Below are 12391 nucleotides of genomic sequence, written 5' to 3' on the forward strand. Positions count from 1 at the left end.
AATGCTGTCTGCCTTAAGATTAAAGTAAATATTAAAATACTTGTCCTAACTTGCTTTGTTCGCTTTAATTTCCCTTTTGTTCTGCAGGTTCAGGCTGTTTCTGGAGATGTAAAAGAAACTTTGTTCATAATTGTAGGTTGAGGACTACCTGTGGTTGTGATGTTTGGGTACAGCCCTGGGGGGAAAGGGATGCATAGAGTAGAACAGTAGAGTAGTGTAGAGTAGTGCAGAAGAGTAGAAGAGAGTACAGTAGAAGAGAATAGAAGAATAGAGTAGTAGAGTAGAGCGGAGGAGTGGAAAGAAGAGGAGAGAAGACGCGAGAAGAGAAGAGAAGGGAAGAACAGAGAAGAGACTATTTGGTCAACTGTGATTAGACACACAAGGAATTTGTCTCTGGTGCAGAAGCTCTCAGTGTACATGCAAAATGATAGGCTAATGATAATCATAATAAAGAATTGAATTGAAGAAGCTTCCTGGATGAGAAGCGAAACTTCTTCAGCATCTTCCTTTCAAAAAAAGCATCTGTGGGACAATCGTAATAGTGACACCAATAAAAGGGGGTGACAGAGGAGATGAGATTTTGTGAAAAATTGCTACACAGGTTTAGCTAAATTTTGCTAAACAGGTTGCTTTTATCCAGTCCATACAGACCTGTTAGTAATTAACGGCTTGTTGAAACATCTTAATTCATGCATTAAATACTAAAGAAGGAAGGCCCCTCTCCCCAGATTAATATTTATTCTTAATATTAAAAAGAGGTAGGATGGAATATCTCCCTATAGAGGAATGGAGAAAAATCTTAACAAAGGTAGAAAGCAGTCTTCCTGCTATAGGAAAACAACTTCAAATTAAGAAGATTGAAGCTTAAAGACGCTGGTTCTTAGGTATGCAAATTTTGTATAAATTCAGAAAGACGGGCAATCTACCCATAAGCAAAACACTGGTGGAGCTGATGGGATTTAGAATTTACATTCCCCCACCCAAATTCTAAAGACAGGACATGACCTTTAGGACATAACAGGATTAACCCACCACCACTGGAATAGTAAAAGACTCTGAAATCTAAATATGGAAGCATTTTTAAAAGGGTTGGTTCTAAATCGATAAAGTTGGACTCCTGAGCACAATAAAGGGGAAGGGAAGGGAAAAAAACCCACTCAATTACGTAGTTGGCAGGATTCGAACCTGCGCGGGGAAACCCCAATGGATTTCTAGTCCATCGCCTTAACCACTCGGCCACAACTACAAGTGGAATGCCACCTGCCTTAAGATTAAAGTAAATATTAAAATACTTGTCCTAACTTGCTTTGTTCGCTTTAATTTCCCCTTTTGTTCTGCAGGTTCAGGCTGTTTCTGGAGATGTAAAAGAAATTTTTTTCAGATATACGTGTCTGGGAAGATCAAGGCTGGGACCCCATAATAAGAGGAATTTTAGGAATTAGGTTCTGAAACAAATGGACAAATTCAAACAGGCTTAAGTACAGGTAGTGCTCATCTTACAACAAAAATGATTTATGGCCGTTTTTCTCAATTAAAATCATTGCAGCATGCCCATGGTCAAGTGATCAAAATTCGGATGCTTGGAAACTGATTTCTATTTATGATGGTTGCAATGTCCCGGGGTCATGTGATCACTTTTTGTGAACTTCTGACAAGGAAAGTGGATGGGGGAAACCAGATTCACTTAGTAATCAGGTTACTAGTTAAATTGCAGTGATTCACTTAACAACTATGGCAAGAAAGGTTGTAAAATGGCACAAATCTCACTTAACGAATGTCTCACTTAACAGCAGAAATATTGGGCTCAATTATGGTTGTAGGTTGAGGACTACCTGTGGTTGTGATCTTTGGGTATAGCCCAGGGGGGGAAGGCATGCATAGAGTAGAGTAGAGTAGAGTAAGGTAGAGTAGAGTAGAATAGAATAGAATAGAGGAGTAGAGTAGAGTAGATTAGAAAAGTAGAATAGAGTACAGTACAGTACAGTACAGTAGAGTAGAATAGAATAGAAGAATAGAGTAGACTAGTGTAGAAGAGTTGAATAGAGTAGAGTAGAAGAGAAGAGAATAGAAGAATAGAGGAGTAGAGTAGAGTAGTGTAGAGGAATAGAAGAGAGTAGAGTAGAAGAGAATAGAAGAATAGAGTAGTAGAGTAGAGTAGAGTAGAGTAGAATAGAGTAGAGTAGAGTAGAGATGAATAGAATAGTGTAGAAGAGTAGAATAGAAGAGAGTAGAGTAGAAGAGAATAGAAGAATAGTGGAGTAGAGTGTAGTCGAGTGGAGAGGAGAGGAGAGGAGAAGAAAAGAGAAGGGAAGAACAGAGAAGAGACTATTTGGTCAACTGTGATTAGACACACAAGGAATTTGTCTCTGGTGCAGAAGCTCTCAGTGTACATGCAAAATGATAGGCTAATGATAATCATAATAAAGAATTGAATTGAAGAAGCTTCCTGGATGAGAAGCGAAACTTCTTCAGCATCTTCCTTTCAAAAAAAAGCATCTGTGGGACAATCGTAATAGTGACACCAATAAAAGGGGGTGACAGAGGAGATGAGATTTTGTGAAAAATTGCTACACAGGTTTAGCTAAATTTTGCTAAACAGGTTGCTTGCATCCAGTCCATACAGACCTGTTAGTAATTAACGGCTTGTTGAAACATCTTAATTCATGCATTAAATACTAAAGAAGGAAGGCCCCTCTCCCCAGATTAATATTTATTCTTAATATTAAAAAGAGGCAGGATGGAATATCTCCCCATAGAGAAATGGAGAAAAATCTTAACAAAGGTAGAAAGCAGTCTTCCTGCTATAGGAAAACAACTTCAAATTAAGAAGATTGAAGCTTAAAGACGCTGGTTCTTAGGTATGCAAATTTTGTATAAATTCAGAAAGACTGGGCCAATCTACCCATAAGCAAAACACTGGTGGAGCTGATGGGATTTAGAATTTACATTCCCCCACCCAAATTCTAAGGACAGGACATGACCTTTAGGTCATGGATTAGGATTAACCCACCACCATTGGCATAGTGAAAGACCCAAGGCTCACTACATTGAACCAACCCCAGGAGCATCTCAATCTCCAAACTCCAGAACCCTATAAAAATCCATCCACTCACTCAGCCATTTTGTCAGCCAGCCCAGAAACATGCTGCTGTCACTGAAGTTTCTGGAAAACCAAATAAACAAAGAGCCTCTTTTCTTGTAGCCAGCCTCCATTTTATTTCCTGTGGTTTTTTTTTTTTTCTCCTGGCTTGGCACTGGTCTGGATTTTCCTTCCAACACTAGGGCAATTTTGAGAAGCCTCCATCTTGCGTCAAAGGTGACTAGTAAATGCAGAAGATTGCTAGTAGATAGTGGACTCTGAATTGATAAAATTGGGCTTAAGTACAGGTAGTGCTCATCTTACAACAGTTCATTTAGTGACCATTCGCAGTTACTACATCATTGAAAAATATGACATGACCATTTTTCTCAATGAAAATCATTGCAGCATTCCCATGGTTATGTGATTAAAATTCAGATGCTTGGAAACTGACTCATATTTATGGTGGAGAGAATAGAATAGAAATAGGAATCATAGAATAGAATAGAATAGAATAGGAATAGAAAAGGAATAGAATGGGAATAGAAAAGGAATAGAAAAGGAATAGAATAGAATAGGACAGGACAGGACAGGACAGGACAGAACAGAACAGAACAGAATAGAATAGAACAGAACAGAACAGAAAAAGAAAGGAATAGAATAGAATAGGAATAGAATAGAATAGAATAGAATAGAATAGAATAGAATAGAATAGAACAGGAAAGGAAAGGAAAGGAAAGGAATAGAATAGAATAGAACAGGAAAGGAAAGGAATAGAATAGAATAGAATAGAATAGAATAGAATAGAATAGAATAGAATAGAATAGAATAGAATAGAATAGAATAGAATAGAATAGAATAGAATAGAACAGAACAGAACAGAAAAAGAAAGGAATAGAATAGAATAGAATGGAATGGAATGGAATGGAATGGAATGGAATGGAATGGGAGGGGGGAGGGGAGGGGAGAGGAGGAGATTAGAAGAGAGAGAAATAAAATAAAATAGAAAACAGAAGAGAAAAGAGAAGTGAAGAGAAGAGAAGAATCCTGAATTTGTCTCTGGTGCAGAAACTCAGTGTAGATCAGTGGTGGAATTCAATTTTTTTACTACCGGTTCTGTGGGTGTGGCTTATTTGGTGGGCGTGGCTTGTGGTCGTGTGACTGGATGGGTGTGGCTTAGTGGTCATGAGACTGGGTGGGCATGCTTGGTGGTCATGTGACTGGGTGGTCATGGCTTGGTGGTCATATGACTGGGTGGATGTGGCCAACTCAATGTCACTCGTATCAAGGGGTGCCTCACCTGGCCCCTTCCCTCCCAGCCATTCCTTGTCACCCAGCCTCAACTTATCTATAGTTCTGTAAAAATGTTGTTCACCTTTTTTGACTTTATTATCTGCATACTATAGATGTACTTTCATGGACCACTGAAAGGAGGAAATGGCTCACATGTTTTATCCAAGAGTGTGATAGGCAACAGGCTTTTAAGGAGCTGCCACAAAGAAAGAGGGACAATGTATTTTCTAAAGAAGCAGAATGCAAACAAGAAGCAATGGGTGGAAACTGAACAAGAGAAGCAACCTAAAACTAAGGATAAACTTTCTGACAGTGAGAACAATTAACCAGTGGAACTGCCTGTCTCCAGAAGTTCTGGGTGCTCAATCAATGGAAGTTTTTAAGAAAAGACTGGACAACCATTTCTCAGAAATGGTATAGGGTTCACCCCAAGGTCCCTTCTAAGTGTTATTTTGCTATTCTGACACCTTTCCCTGGATCTCTACTCAGAGTTTGGCATCCTCAGTTTTCTTGCCTGAGCTGGGGGTTGGACTAGAAGACCTCCAAGGTCCCTTTCAACTCTTGTTAAACACATGTGTATTTTATGCTCTGGACTATTGACATTGAATGCATGTAAACCCTGAAAAATATGTGGTAGCCCTGGGCAAAAGAAAGGCAGAAAAATCACTCTAGGTGTAGGGACAGTGTAAAATATTAACACATGATAAATAATGGAACAATTAAAAATAATAGCACAGAGTTTTATCTCTCTCTTCCTATTTTTTTCTTTCTTTCTCTACCTTCCTCTTCTTTCTTTTTCTTTCTTTCTTTCTTTCTTTCTTTCTTTCTTTCTTTCTTTCTTTCTTTCTTTCTTTCTTTCTTTCTTTCTTTCTTTCTTTCTCTCTCTCTCTCTCTTTCTTTTTTTTCTTTCTTTCTTTCTTTCTTTCTTTCTTTTTTCTTTCTTTCTCACACACACACACACACACACACACACACACACACACACACACAGAGCACTTAACAGACAAGCATTTTGGAAGCAGCTCCTTTAAATTTCTCCAAGGCTTGAGTGGATTCCCCCACCCCCTCTGTCAGACTGCACTCCTTCTCACTTTAACTCACATGGGGAAAGCAATAATTGTAGCATCCATGGGGAATCCTTGGAGAAGTTTTTAAAAGACCTGCTTCCAAAATGCATTTCTTTTACGTTGCAAAAGTGCTCCAAGGCTCGATTCACCCCCACCCCTCTGTCAGACCGCACTCTTTCTCACTCCAGGCACTTTAACTCACACGGGAAAGTGATACTTGCAGCGTCCAGGCCTTTCTTCCTTTTCCCCAGGGAGAAAGAGAATGTGGGGAACAGAAAGCTAGGAGAGCGATTGCAAGTGAGCGTGTTAGGAATAACAAGGTTACCTAACGTAGTTTGGGTAAAATAATATATATATAGACTATGATAGTGAATTTAAGTGTGTGTCACTTTAACTGCAAAGCATGTAATTTTGGGTGCGGCTGTAAAAACGCCATAAGAGGGAGCAAGAGAACTTGATTGATTGCTGGATTACTGGATTGCTTGCTGACGATGATGGATTGTTAACTGCGTGTTATCTGCTGCTGCTGAAGGAAGAAAGGAGGTTTGATTTCTTCATATCTCTACTGCAAAAAGAGATATATTACTGGACTGATTATTTGTAAGTTTACTGACCTCTTTTTCGACACTGGACTTTGCTAATGAATAATCCCCGGACGGACTGAACTAAGTGTATGATATATGGACTGTTTGACTATGCTAACAATCTTACTGGAATAAACTATTTAACTAGCACTGTGTATCTGTTTTACTGAGTGTAAACTACAACACCGTTTGTATCACATATCTGCCTGCCTGACTGACTACCGTTGCACATTCTGCTAGGGTGTATATCCCTAACACTGGTTATGGGCCCAGCTGCACAGTCAGACTAATCAGGATATAACAGGCTTATATAAAGTGAGAGTTTGTGTAGTTACACAATACTGTAAACAGACAGCTGTGTTTTATTAATTATAGTTTAATATCCAGAAAAAGATGGCACAAGTCAATTTACCAAGTTTGTCTCTAATATCCAAACTGGATGGAACAAACTATGTTTCATGGTCTATGAAATGCAGCCTACTTCTATGCAGAGAAGGTTTGTGGAGTATAATTCAAAATCCACCAGAAGTAGATGCATGGGATCCGGAGGATGAGGATGATGCCCAGAAAATACAAGAATATCAACTGAAGAATGAGCAAGCTCTCTGTATAATAGGACTGACACTCTGTGACCAGCAGCTTGTCCATATTCGTGGAGAAGAAACAGCTGCTAAGTGTTGGGAGAATTTAAAGAAGATTTATGTTTGAGACAGTGTAGGAGCACATATAAATCTTACACGAAAGCTGTTCAGAACACATCTTCAAAAGAATGGAGACATGCTGAGTCATATAAACACTATGAAGAGAATTTTTCAGGAACTGCATGAAGAAGAACATCTTCACAGAATTACATCAAGTTTATATAATTTTGTCTTCGTTAGATGAGAGCTATGATGACTATGTAACTTCACTTGAAGTATTGCCAAAAGATAACCTCACATTAACTGACATTACTGGCAGATTAATTGAAGAAGCCAGGAGAAGGCTTGAAAGGGATCAACTCAGAAGGGAACCACAAGAAGATAAAGAATCTACGACAGCCTATACAATTAGAAAATGTTTTAATTGTGGAGGAAAAGGACATTTGGCTAGATTCTGCAAGAAAGGAAAACGCCACAATGCCAGCCAGAATGCTAAAAGACATCAAAAGGATAAAAAATGCATAGAGTTAGCCATGTATAGCAACGAAACTGTGAATAATAATTTATGGGTTGTAGATAGTGGAGCATCGCACTGCATAACGAAAGATAAGAAAAAATTTGTTAAGATGTCCACGAGTTGACAGCAGATATCGTTAGCTAATGGCTGGAAACTGAAAGCTAAAGGTGAAGGTATAGCATATTGTTTTTGCATAAAAGAAAATGTAAAAATGTTATATGTACCACAACTTAAGTTTAATTTGCTTTCGGTTAGAGTTTTGGTTAAACTAGGTTATGTAATTACCTTTAGGGGAGAAAATTGCATAATTGAAAAAGAAGGTAAAAAGGTGACTGCAACTTTAAAAGGTGAATTGTATGTGTTAAATGATAATTCATCAGAGGTAGCTAACTCAGTATATAATAATGTTAAACCTCATGATGAGTGCATACATTTGTTACACAGACGTTTAGGGCATATAAATTTTAAAATGCTTAAACAAACGGTAGAACTATCTAAAGGTATAAAACTGAAGCCTTGCAGTAAGTATTTGCACTGCAACGCTTGTAGTCAAGATAAAGGCAAGGTAATACCAGCAAATAGAATTAATGGATTTAAAACTAAAGAGCCTCTAGAGGTCGTATTTGCTGATATTATAGGTCCTAAAAAACCAAGTGTGGGAGGTGCTCGTTATATACTAAGTATAATGGACCATTATTCCAGATATGGTTTCCGTTATCTAATGAAGAGTAAAATGGAAACATATCAAAATTTCTTTAATTGGCTTAAATTTGCAGAAAGAAAAACTAAAAGGAAATTAGTAACTCTTATAACTGATAATGGTACGGAATTTATAAATAATAAATTCCAAAACAAACTGAAGATGGCAGGTGTTGAACATAAAAAGTCTGCACCATATAGGCCACAACATAATGCCTTTATAGAAAGACGAGGCCAAACATTACAAGCAATGGCTCGAACTATGCTGTCAGATTCAGGATTACCTGAAACTTTGTGGGGAGAAGCAATAATGTGTGGTAATCATATATTAAATAATGTTGTTAACTCAACAACAGTTGAATTACCATTCACATGGTGGCATGGCAGAAAACCTGACCTAAGCTACATGCATACATTTGGAGCACCAGCATGGGTGCATATCCCTACACAACTGAGATATAAGGGGCAGCATAGGGCTAAAAAGTTATTCTTTGTAGGTTATGAATCTAATCACAAATCATACAGATTCTGGGAAAAAGGTACATCTAGAGTTTACTGTAGTGCTAGTGCACAATTCCTGGAACATGTAGGATGGGAAAAACTGGAGCAAGATTCAAGTAAGGAAGTAATTATAGAAACCTACAAAAGACCAAAAGAACAAATCAGTAATAAGAAGAGTGCAATTAAAGAGGAAGTACAGGAAGAGCATATAGGACCAGAACAGGAAGAAATACCAGAAGAGGAAGAAATAGATAACCAGGAACAGGTAGTACATGAAAGTCCACCTGTAAGCCCTGTAATACCTAGATGTTCTACACGTGTAACCAGACCACCTGACAGGTACCAAGCAAGTGTAGTTTGCCAAGTTAGTAAAGTTCCAACTACTGTTGAAGAACTTAGGATGTTTCCTGCAAAGGAACAGGAAAATTGGTATAAGGCAATGGAGAAGGAATTAAATTCATTAAAGGAAATGAAAGTTTATGAAAATGCCATATTACCTCCAGGTGAAAAATCCATTGGCTGCAAATGGATATTTAAATTAAAAACTGGTAAAAATGGGACTGTTACCCATAAGGCTAGGTTGGTAGCTCAAGGATTTAATCAAATTGCATATGATTATGATGAAGTATTTGCACCTAATTTAAAGGCAACAACCTTGAGAGCAGCTTTAGTGTGGGCAGCTAAGAAGAATTATATTATAAATCACTTAGATGTAGAAACTGCCTATCTGCATGCACCATTACAGCACACTATATATTTAAGGAAACCAATAGGGATTAAGGATGATAAAAATAATAATGACTGTTGGAAACTTAAAAAGAGTCTCTATGGATTAAAACAATCTGGTTACGAATGGAACCAATATATTGTTAAAGAGTTAAACAATATAGGGTTTAAAGCAGGTTTAGCTGATCCATGTTTATTTAAGAGAGAGAATAATGGAACAGTATCATTATTATTGTTGTTTACAGATGATATTGCTTTAATTACAAAGACTAATAATGAAGCTACTGAAATAATATCATTATTAGGTAAGAGGATAAAATTAAAGCAATTAGGAGAGATAAGACAGTATTTAGGATTGACAATAAACAAAACCAAGAGTGGCTTTAAGATATCTCAAGAAGATAAAATTTACCAATTGCTAAAAACGTATAAAATGGAACTTTGTAAGCCGGCAAAAACTCCAATGAGTCAGGAATTTTGCCGAACTGATGCTCAAAGTTCAAAATTCGATAAGACTATTTATCAGTCATTAATTGGTAGTTTATCGTATATTAGTAATTGGTCAAGGCCAGACATTGCATATGGCGTTAATCAATTGGCAAGATTCAACGCTGAACCCACTGAACGTCACTGGCAAGCGCTAAAGCGTATATTAAGGTATCTTAAAAAGACAATGCACTATGCATTGTATTTGGAGCCAAAAGATGATCTGATTTTAAGTGCATATGCTGATGCAAGTTTTGCAACAGACATAAACACTAGAAAATCAACTTCAGGTATGGCTATACTATTAGGTAAAGCACTGATTGGTTGGAGGTCAATTAGACAGCAACACATAAGTATGTCCACAATGGAAGCAGAATTTTCATGTCTATCTTTATTATATACTGATTTAATTCTGTATAAACAGTTGTTATTAGATATGGGAATAACTGTTAATGATGCCATTGTAGTGTATGAGGACAATCAAGCAGCCATACGGTTGGCTACAAATATTGCTGTAAAAACAAGATCTAAGCATACTGATCTTAGATATTTGAATGTAAGGCAATCTGTAAAAAAATGGTTTAATAAGTCTGGAATATTGCATAACTGAAGAAAATTTTGCTGATCAGTTTACAAAAGCCCAAGGTGCAGTAAAGCACAAGGAAAGTTGTGAAAACTATGGTTTAAAGTTGTAAATAGATATATATGTTATTATATTACCCAAAAGGGGAGAATGTTAGGGATAACATGGTTACCTAACTTAGTTTGGGTAAAATAATATATATAGACTATGATTGTGTGTATCACTTTAAATGCAGACCATGTATTTTGGGTGCGGTTGTAAAATCACCATAAGAGGGAGCAAGAGAGCTCACTGTTTGCTGGCTTTTACTGGATTGCTGACAATGATGGATTGATGGTGATAACTGCGTGTTTTCCCTGCTATTGCTGAACGAAGAAAAGAGGTTTGATTTTCTTCATATCTCTACTGCAAAAAGAGATATATTACTGGACTGATTATTTGTAAGTTTACTGACCTCTTTTTCGACACTGGACTTTGCTAATGAATAATCCCCGGACGGACTGAACTAAGTGTATGATATATGGACTGTTTGACTATGCTAACAATCTTACTGGAATAAACTATTTAACTAGCACTGTGTGTTGTGACTGAAAGGATCAATCCTGCTGTGAGTTTTGACTCTGATGATTCTGAAGATGAAAGGGTGGGGCCTGCTGTGAATGTGGAGTCTGAATTATTAGAGGACACAGATGTGAGCCAGGAGGATGAGAGGTTGTCGGACAGACACTCCTCGCCAGAACCTTCGACCTCATTCATGCCAGCAACTGATCCACAAAATGAGTCAGAGGCGTAGAGTGGGGAAGCTGACAGATCGTGGCTTGACGCCAGAACTAGGAGGAGACTGAAACGTCAAGCTGAGGGGAGGCATCAAGCCAGACATTGATTAGGGAGATTGACACGCCCATCCAGGTGATTTAAGGAGGCGTGATGATTCTCAAACTATGCTTGGAAGCAAAGTGTTTGATGTGTCAAAAAGATATGTGTGGAGCAGCCTTTGTAATTTATGGACATTCTGAATTACCAGACAGATTCCGGGAAGTCTGCCAAGGACTGGAATATAGCATTATTAACCCTTTTGTAGTCTGCTTCTGTTTTGTTTGAATGTTTGGAACTGTGGAACTTTGTATGCTCACTTGTGAATATAGATGAGACATAACAACTGTGTATCTGTTTTACTGAGTGTAAACTACAACACCGTTTGTATCACATATCTGCCTGCCTGACTGACTACCGTTGCACATTCTGCTAGGGTGTATATCCCTAACAAGGGTGTATATCCCTAACAGAGCAACTGGGAGACCAGGTTGGGGGCGTGGCCAGCCAGGGATTGCCACCGGTTCGGCGACCCATGCCAAATAACCACTACCGGTTCACCCGAATAGGTGTGAACTGGTTGAATAGCACCTCTGGTGTTGATACAAACAACAAGTGGATAGGTCATATATCATAGATTATAGCTACAATCATTAATCTATGATTTATCACTTCTTGTACTTTATTAATCATAAGGTGCAACAACTGATAAATCACAGATATCAATTGGAGAACATAGTAGGAAAGATGAGAAGGAATGATTGACAAGACTCCGGGAGGCCCTGCACTTACCTTGCATCCAAATTGGGCCATGTGGAGACTCCTGGGAAGGGAGGGGAGGGCTGGGAGGGGCCAGGCAAGGGTGGGGTTTGGCGGTTCTCTGAACCTGCCACAACATTAGCTATGGGTTCTCCTGAATCCGGGCGAACCCATAGCAGCCCACCGCTGATCCTAGCTATCCATTAAAATCTGTACCTGTTGTTAGGTATAACATTGATACCAAATATGGTTTGGGTGAATAAATATATAAAACTTAGATATCATGGTTTAATTGCTTATCACTTTAAGCACAATGCTGCAGGCAATTAGCCGATTAAGGGTGCGGTTAGAAGTTACAATATAAGGAAGCATTAGAAGCTGTAAAGCTTACTGCGACTTACTGTGACTGTGACTGTGACTTACTGTGACTAACTGTGAATACTGTTTATACTGTGCCTGTGACCGAGATGATCCTGTCTGCTACTGTTTGCTGATTTACTGCGGAATTCAACTGTTCTACTGTTTGAGCGTCTTGCTGAATATCCAGCGTTTGTTTCTCTGGAGAGAGGCACCGGAGGAGGAGAAGATATCTTTATCGGCTGATAAAGATATTGTAAGGACTCTTAACTTGGGCTGTAATAGT

The 12391-nt window shown here is 38.2% G+C and overlaps 1 non-coding gene across 1 annotated transcript; it reads right to left on the reverse strand.

The window, feature by feature from the left end:
- Positions 1-1164: 1164 nt before the first annotated feature.
- TRNAS-AGA (transfer RNA serine (anticodon AGA)) lies at positions 1165-1246 on the reverse strand. The gene has a single exon. It is a non-coding gene; the product is annotated as a tRNA-Ser (tRNA).
- Positions 1247-12391: the final 11145 nt, after the last annotated feature.

Source organism: Notechis scutatus, chromosome Z, assembly GCF_049901735.1.
Source record: "Notechis scutatus isolate UNSWTSFEM ecotype Mainland chromosome Z, rNotScu1.2, whole genome shotgun sequence".
Lineage (NCBI taxonomy): Eukaryota > Metazoa > Chordata > Lepidosauria > Squamata > Elapidae > Notechis > Notechis scutatus.